We start from the raw sequence: 8,128 nt of genomic DNA on the forward strand, positions 1-8,128 counted from the left end.
TTACACAATATGTTGCATTGTGCTGTGGTATGATAACATACCGTTTGTCTCGCAATATGTGTATATAAATATGATAAGGGCCCTAAGGGCACAGTGCATGGCTTATACCCTGCTGAATATATATCCATACCTGGCTGCGACATTGCATATCAATGCAGGTTACAATACACATTTGGCCGTTATGAGACATCTTCGGCCGTAATGAGACTGCCTTCGGCCGTATTGAGACCTTGGCCGTAATGAGACACTTGGGGATTAAAGGATTATCGGCCGTATTGAGACTTTCGGCCGTATTGAGACATCGGCCGTAATGAGACTTCGGCCGTAATGAGATACAATCCAGACCGAAAAGGACCCCCGCCCGACTCATCACAGCACCTTTCTGACAACGGACCTTCGGACCTTCTGTGCAAAACAGCTAAGACTTTGAAATTCTCTGTCACCCTGTTGAAATTGTGTTAAGGCCATTTCCACGTAGATAATGTCTTCTTAATGAGCATTGCACCTTGTATTATTTAGTTATAATTAATATCTGTGTTGAAGCATTCATCGGTTGTTTCTTTTTAATTTTGCAAGATTGAGTAAAACGTTGTGTTGGATTGTTATCGTTGTACCCTGAGTCACTCCTTTGACGATTACACCATCGTGCTCTAACGAGTGCTGATCGCCCTGGGTCGAACTAAGTATTGTCGAGGGAATCGTGGGTTGGCTAGAGTGTTGATTTGTCCGTCAGTAACCGCCGAGTGTAGACCGGCGAGTGCATAAGCCTCTCAGTCTTCGGGACCGAGCGCTTAACGGAGTAACGTGGTGTACAACCACATCGCAATCAGCATCCCTACCGATTTTGGGAATCATCTCAAAACGCGAATTCAAGTTCATTCCCAATCGACAATATATTCTAACAAAAATGGCGTCCGCGACAGGACTTAGGTGGCGATGCATGGTGTAGTCTGTTGGAGGTGTGGTCTCTGGATATTGAATGATTGAGGTTGTTGTCAGAAGTGCTGTTATCAGGTATGGTCGTGGAGATCGGCAAATTAGTTGAGATAGGCGAGAAGCTTGGACTGCAAGGGCGTGAGCTTCAGGAATGGATAATTCAGGAGAGGACTAGAGAGCGCGAGGAGTGGGCTCTAGAACGAGAGCGCATGAGGGAGGCCGAAGCCAAGGCTATAGAAGCACACGAAAGAGAAAAGGAGGCGCACGAAAGAGAGAGAGAAATTTTGGAAATGAAGCTGGCGGCTTTCCGAAAAAGGTTCCCCCCAAGTGAGTGGGTCGGACGAAGGACAGACGGTTCCGCCATCGTCTCAGTTTCAGGGAATTAGTCCCCATCAGTTGATGTCAGCGTATGACGAAGAGAAAGATGCATATTTGATGCGTTTTGAACGAATAGCCGATGGTCAGAAGTGGCCCAAGGAGCAATGGGCAGCGGCATTGAGTATGTGCCTTAGCGGAGAAGCTTTGAGCGTGTTTGGGAGGTTACCAGCAAGCGATTGCAACGACTAGGCGAAGCTGAAAGAGGCCTTGCTGAGTAGATTCCGTTTGACGGAAGACGGTTTTCGTGGCAAGTTCCAAGCCGCACCACCCGTAGATGGGGAAACGGCGGGTCAGTACCTCGCTAGGCTAGATAACTACTGGGAAAGATGGTTGCAGCTAGCAGGAACAAAGAAAGAATACTCAAAGAACTGATGATCCGCGAAAGGTTTTTAGAGAGATGCGACCCGAAGCTGTTCATCAAAGAGAGGAAGCAGAAAAGACTTATCCGAGTTAGCGGACCAGTTCATGAACGCGCAGGGGCGTACAACCCTAGGGAAGAAAACTAGCGAAAGGGGAGTTCCGTAGAAGCAAGTTGCTCCCGTGTCGGGAAAAACCGGAGCCGATGGGAAAGGCGCACAGCGACAGCGATGCCTGATCTGCAATGGGCTCGGCCACAAGGCCTCTAATTGTCGTACAAATGTACCTAGAGGAGCCTCAGACATAATTGGCTACAGGTGTGGACGTCGTGGGTACAAGAGCTCGGAGTGCAGAAGTACAAATACTGCAAAGAAGGATGGAACTGAAAATTCGGTGTCCACATGCGTTCAGGGAGGATATGTTGAACTCAAGAGCGGGGAGAAGGTGCCCGTGGTACACGTTGTGTCAAAGGACAAACGTCCACCAGAGGAGAATAACTTGCCGGTTGTGGAAGGCATTATAGACGGCAAACGCGTCAAAATTCTCCGAGATACAGGGTGTAACACGGCCATCGTTAACAAAGCTCTGATTACGCCCGAGCAGCTGACGGGAAGGACGATGACTGTGTTCCTACTTGATCGCAAGGTCAGAATGTTACCTGTTGCCACCGTTCACATTCAGTCACCGTACTACACGGGGGAGCTTGAGGCAGGATGCATGGAGGATCCTTTATTTGACGTTATACTTGGGAATGTGCCCGGAATGCGACGCGTTGAGGAAGAAGACCCACACTGGGAAACCGAACCTAACAATGCAGAAGACACTGGTTCAAAGGAACAAGACTTTCCCGAACTAGAAGGGAATACACAGAGCGTGGGAGGTGGCCAGCAAGAAATCCCTCCTAAGATTCTTGCGGTAACTACGCGACAACAGTCCAGAAAGCAGAGGCAAGATTTCCGGCAGTTGAGAAGTCCACTCCTAAGCGAGGGCATAGTGACCGAAGATTTCGGTAAAGAGCAAAAGGCCGACCCGACTTTGCAAAAGTTTTTTGCTTCCATCAGAAAACAATTCCAAAGCAAGAACCGGCGTCAGGGCAGCTACCTATTTTTTGAGGAAAACGATTTGCTTCATCGGAAGTATAAATCGTTTAGTGGGGAGACAACAATTCAGCTAATGGTACCTCAAAAATTCAGGCTTACGGTCTTGGACTTGGCACACAATGGAATAATGGCCGGACATCAAGGGGCAAAACGCACGGCCGAGAGAATTATGACAGAATTTTACTGGCCAGGACTGCAGTCAGACGTGAAAAGGTTTGTCCGAACGTGCGACATTTGCCAGAGAACCAGTGACAAGGGCAGGACGCGACCTTTGCCACTAGGGAAAATGCCTATCATCGACACTCCATTGAAAAGAGTGGCCATCGATATCGTCGGACCGATAAAACCACCGTCGGAAGGGGGCAATCGCTACATACTTACTCTCGTCGACTATGCTACCAGATTTCCGGAAGCCGCTGCTTTGCCAAGCATCGAAACAGAAAGAGTAGCTGAAGCTCTACTGAACATATTTTCCCGGGTTGGATTGCCAGATGAAATACTCAGCGACAGGGGGTCTAACTTCACTTCCGACCTGATGAGGGAGATCAGTCGGCTGCTATCAGTTCGCCAGCTCACCACAACACCATACCACCCGATGGCCAACGGACTCGTAGAGAAGTTCAATGGAACATTGAAGAAGATGCTGAAGCGAATGTGCCATGAGCGCCCACGGGACTGGGATCGCTATTTGTCACCCCTTTTATTTGCATATAGGGAGGTGCCACAGGCAAGCCTGGGATTTTCCCCATTTGAGCTTTTGTACGGCCGAAAGATGAAGGGGCCGTTGGCGATTTTGAAACAGCTGTGGGGCGGAGCACAGATTGATGAAGAGGTGAAGACGACGTATCAGCATGTATTGGATCTGCGTAACAAGCTCGAAGAGACTTATCAAATCGCCCACGAGGAGCTGGAGAACGCGTCGCAGCGATACAAGAAGTATTATGACACGAGAAGCAGAGACCGACAGCTCCAGGTTGGAGACGAAGCCCTACTGTTACTTCCGCCGGAAGGAAATAAATTAATGATGCAATGGAAAGGACCCTTCAAAATAATTGAAAAGAAGGGAGAAGCTGACTATGTTATCGACCTCGGACAAAAAAAGAAGCTGTTTCATGCGAACATTCTGAAGAAGTATGAATAAAGAGAACCAGCGACACAAGTAAACGCCATGTTGGCATCAGTGGCTGCGAGGGATGAGTGCGAAGACCACGTGGACGTCGACGTGGAGGTTCCTACTACGTTAGGAGCAACGAGAGAAGATTGCCGAGATATAATCGTCGGTGAGGAGCTAAGCACACAGCAGAGAAGTGACGTGCGAAACCTAACGACGACGTATCAAGAAATATTTTCCGACTTGCCCGGCTCCACTAATTTGGTGGAATGCAACTTACAGACGGCAACAGACTGTCCGGTGCACGTCAAGCAATATCCCCTTCCGTTCGCTGTACGAGGTGAGGTTGAGAGGGAGTTGGAGGGAATGCTTCAGCTTGGAATTATTGAAAAGTCCAACTCTCCCTACCATTCTCCAGTTTTGATCGTAAAGAAATCCGACGGATCAAACAGGGTGTGCATTGATTTCCGAAGACTCAACGACATCCTCGTTGCAGACGAAGAGCCCATTCCCAGGTCGGATTGCCTAATTGCAGAGGTTGGCTCTCGCGTATATTTCACTAAACTCGACCTTGCCAAGGGATATTGGCAGATACCCCTCAATGAGCAGTCAAAACCAAAAACCGCATTTTCGACACCAAGTGGCCTGTATCAGTTCAGGTACATGCCGTTCGGTTTGAAGACAGCACCAGCGGTATTTGCAAAACTCATGCGAGAAGTGCTGCAGGGAATCCCCAATGTGCAACATTACTACGATGACGTACTCATCGCGACTGATACGTGGGAAGAACACGTTCAGACCCTGAACGAAATTTTCAGGAAGATTAGAGAAGCAGGGCTAACGGTACGACCAACAAAGTGCGAAAATGGGTTCACTGAGTTGTCATTCTTGGGCCACAAGATTGGTCACGGGAAACAAAGCCACATCTCAGCTACATTGGAAAAAATCGAGAATGCACTGAGGCCGAAGACGAAGATGCAGGTCCGGTCGTTTTTAGGACTGACTGGCTATTATCGACAATTCATCCCTAACTATTCGTCGATTGCTGCGCCACTGTCAGACCTGACAAAGAAACGAGAGAAAACCCACGTAAAATGGGGAGCAGGAACGGTCGTTCTGTACGCTCAAAGCGCATCTTGCTGAGGCACCCATTTCGCAGTTGCCCGATTTCACGAAGCAGTTCATCCTTCGAACAGACGCCTCTGACACAGGCGCGGTTCTACTTCAACGGGGTTCCGACCCAGTAGGGTATGCCAGTAGAAAATTATTAGACAGAGAGCGGGCGTACTCAACCATTGAGAAAGAGCTATTGTCTGGGCAATCAGACACATATTTCTGTATGGGACCCAGTTCGTTATTCAAACTGATCATCAGCCGCTTAGATACCTTGACAGCGCCAAGTACATGAATAGTCGAGTGCTCCGTTGGGCACTAGCTGTGCAAGAGTATGATTTCAAAGTCGAGGGCATCAAGGGCAAAGATAATGTCGGTGCCGACTACTTAAGTAGAACCTGATGAGGGCACTATTCATGATGTCGATATGCATGAGTTATGCATGGCTTCTTAACTGTAATCTGTTTACGTACCCATGTAACGTTTTTATTATACTTCATGCCAATTGTATATGCATGGGCATATGGGTGGAATAAGTAAAGCGTGCGCTGCATACACAGCCGATCGAAATGTTACTCCATTTTGTTGCTCGATTTGTGCTCATATGTTCATCTGTTGAGTTTTTGATGTTCCAAGTTGTTCAGTCGAACGTTTGGGTTATTATACCGTCGGAATCTCGTCTATTGTAAGGTTTGAAATGTTAACCCGTCAACATTCTTGAAAAGGGGGCAGTGTCACAAATCCGTGATTCCGGCGCATTTCGGGAACTTTTTCGAGCATGGACTATGTAGCCAAAAGTACGGTAGCCGAGAGCTGCATTTGTTTTTTTACATCATGTACTTTGTCTAGACGTCGAAATGGCCTTTTTCCTGCGAAAAGCAGTTAGTGTTTACGTCTGGGGACCGAACATTGGGAAGGGCAGCGAACCCCTGGCCGTGTGGTCGCAGGTGTCAAGTGACACCACCGAGTGTGTGTGCGTCTGAAAGTCTGGAATTCCTCCTTCCCGGGACTTGAGAAAAAGAACATAACAAGCAAAACGAATGGTGAACCAGACCTGGAGCGAGACCAAGAAACGTCAGTCGTGGTTTGGAAACAAGCTTGTGCGGCAGCGTCAGTCCTCGAGGGGAGACGTCGGCGAGTTCCTTTGTTTGGGTGCGTCGTGCAAGAAACTGCAGAGACCACAGACCGAAAAGGACCCCCGCCGCGCGACCCGACTCATCACAGCACCTTTCTGACAAGGGACATTCGGACCTTCTGTGCAAAACAGCTAAGACTTTGAAATTCTCTGTCACCCTGTTGAAATTGTGTTAAGGCTATTTCCACGTAGATAATGTCTTCTTAATGAGCATTGCACCTTGTATTATTTAGTTATAATTAATATCTGTGTTGAAGCATTCATCGGTTGTTTCTTTTTAATTTTGTAAGATTGAGTAAAGCGTTGTGTTGGATTGTTATCGTTGTACCCTGAGTCACTCCTTTGACGATTACACCATCGTGCTCTAACGAGTGCTGATCGCCCTGGGTCGAACTAAGTATTGTCGAGGGAATCGTGGGTTGGCTAGAGCGTTGATTTGTCCGTCAGTAACCGCCGAGTGTAGACCGGCGAGTGCATAAGCCTCTCACTCTTCGGGAGCGAGCGCTTAACGGAGTAACGTGGTGTACAACCACATCGCAATCAGCATCCCTACCGACTTTGGGAATCATCTCAAAAAGCGAATTCAAGTTCATTCCTTTTCGACAATATATCCCAACAGTGATGTGGTGCAAGCACAAGATGCCTTCGAAGACTTAATTTGGTAACTGTAAAGATAACTCTGCAAACAGCACACCATAATTGGTCACGTATCGGTCCAAGATTGGCAGCCAATATAAGTCACGTTGGTCCAGTGTATAGGCCGTGCAACAAAGGTCTGGTAATACGCCAATGAAACTGCCAATATTGGTCCAATGTTGCAAGCCCGTGGTGAGCCAATGAAGAATACGAATGCCCTGTAGCTATAGTAACTGCCACTCCGGTCTAGTTTTAATTGGTTTGAATGGCAGCACGACAACGGGAAGGCATCACGGCACAATGCATTATTGTTTTCTTTCGGCTTTTTTCTTATATTTATCTCTGTAGATACTGAAACACTGCCATGGGTGGCACGCGGTGGTGAGATAGTAGGATCTCGCTCGGTCTGGGATTCAAGTAGTCCTACAGAACTACCCATCACTGAGAACATATCGACCAAAAACAGTAAGAAATAGTTGTTGCCAGAATACTTCGCAGGAACGCAAGTTAAATTTTAGCAATAGTATTCTGGTTTTTCTGTTTGCATAACGTGTCTTTGGAAAATTAAATTACAACCAGTGGTTGAAAGCTGGCTACATCGACAATTTATTTTGATTATAGACCAATGTAAGCCAGCGAAGCGTCATTGTTAACTAAGCAATTCCAGAAAGTAATCTTATGGGCGACATTGCTTCAAACCTCAATAACAATGACATGCTGGTCATTTTCTAACATGTCGTGCGTTATTTGTTCATTTGTGTGAATTTGCTGATGAGCCAAAATAACATCACTTATTAGCTCTTCATTGCCTTGATTGGCCCTCCATAGGCCCAATGAAGCCGGGACATTGCCAATATTGGACCAATATTGTGCGCTACTCGGGTAGTTTCAGTCCGCAAAAGTACCTGTCATAAAAACTAAGCGCACATCCCATCCTTGCAGAAGCTGACCATAACTATAACTTGTGTCCCCTCGAAACACGTGTCCTTGTCTACTACGAGGCCCTAGGACATGTCCTACGGTGTGTGTGAGCCTAATTCCCCATCTCGCTCATGAAGAATAAGAACAGAAGAACTGCCCAGAAGAAGAAGAGTCTCTGTTCGAAATATGGGCGGCTCTCCTTCTGAGACACTTCGCTTCATATTTCTTTACTGGAATTTCTTCCCTTCTGCATCTCTTGATGACATCTAACTAGACACATTACTTCCAAGGACAGCTGCATGTAATCATTTTAATCACACGAACACAAATCCAATTTCTGGTACTTTTGGATCAGTCGGAGTTCCTTTACACAAAGCTTTATTACGTTAAAGTAAAGTAATATGTTCCATAATCTGTAACTAAACTGTAATCTGTAATCAT

General features: G+C 47.0%; 1 long non-coding RNA gene across 1 annotated transcript in view; it reads right to left on the reverse strand.

Moving 5' to 3' along the window:
- LOC135375638 (uncharacterized) overlaps positions 1 to 8,128 on the reverse strand; it is a 97,313-nt gene that overhangs the window by 46,151 nt on the left and 43,034 nt on the right. The window lies entirely within an intron of this gene.

Source organism: Ornithodoros turicata, unplaced genomic scaffold, assembly GCF_037126465.1.
Source record: "Ornithodoros turicata isolate Travis unplaced genomic scaffold, ASM3712646v1 ctg00000911.1, whole genome shotgun sequence".
NCBI lineage: Eukaryota > Metazoa > Arthropoda > Arachnida > Ixodida > Argasidae > Ornithodoros > Ornithodoros turicata.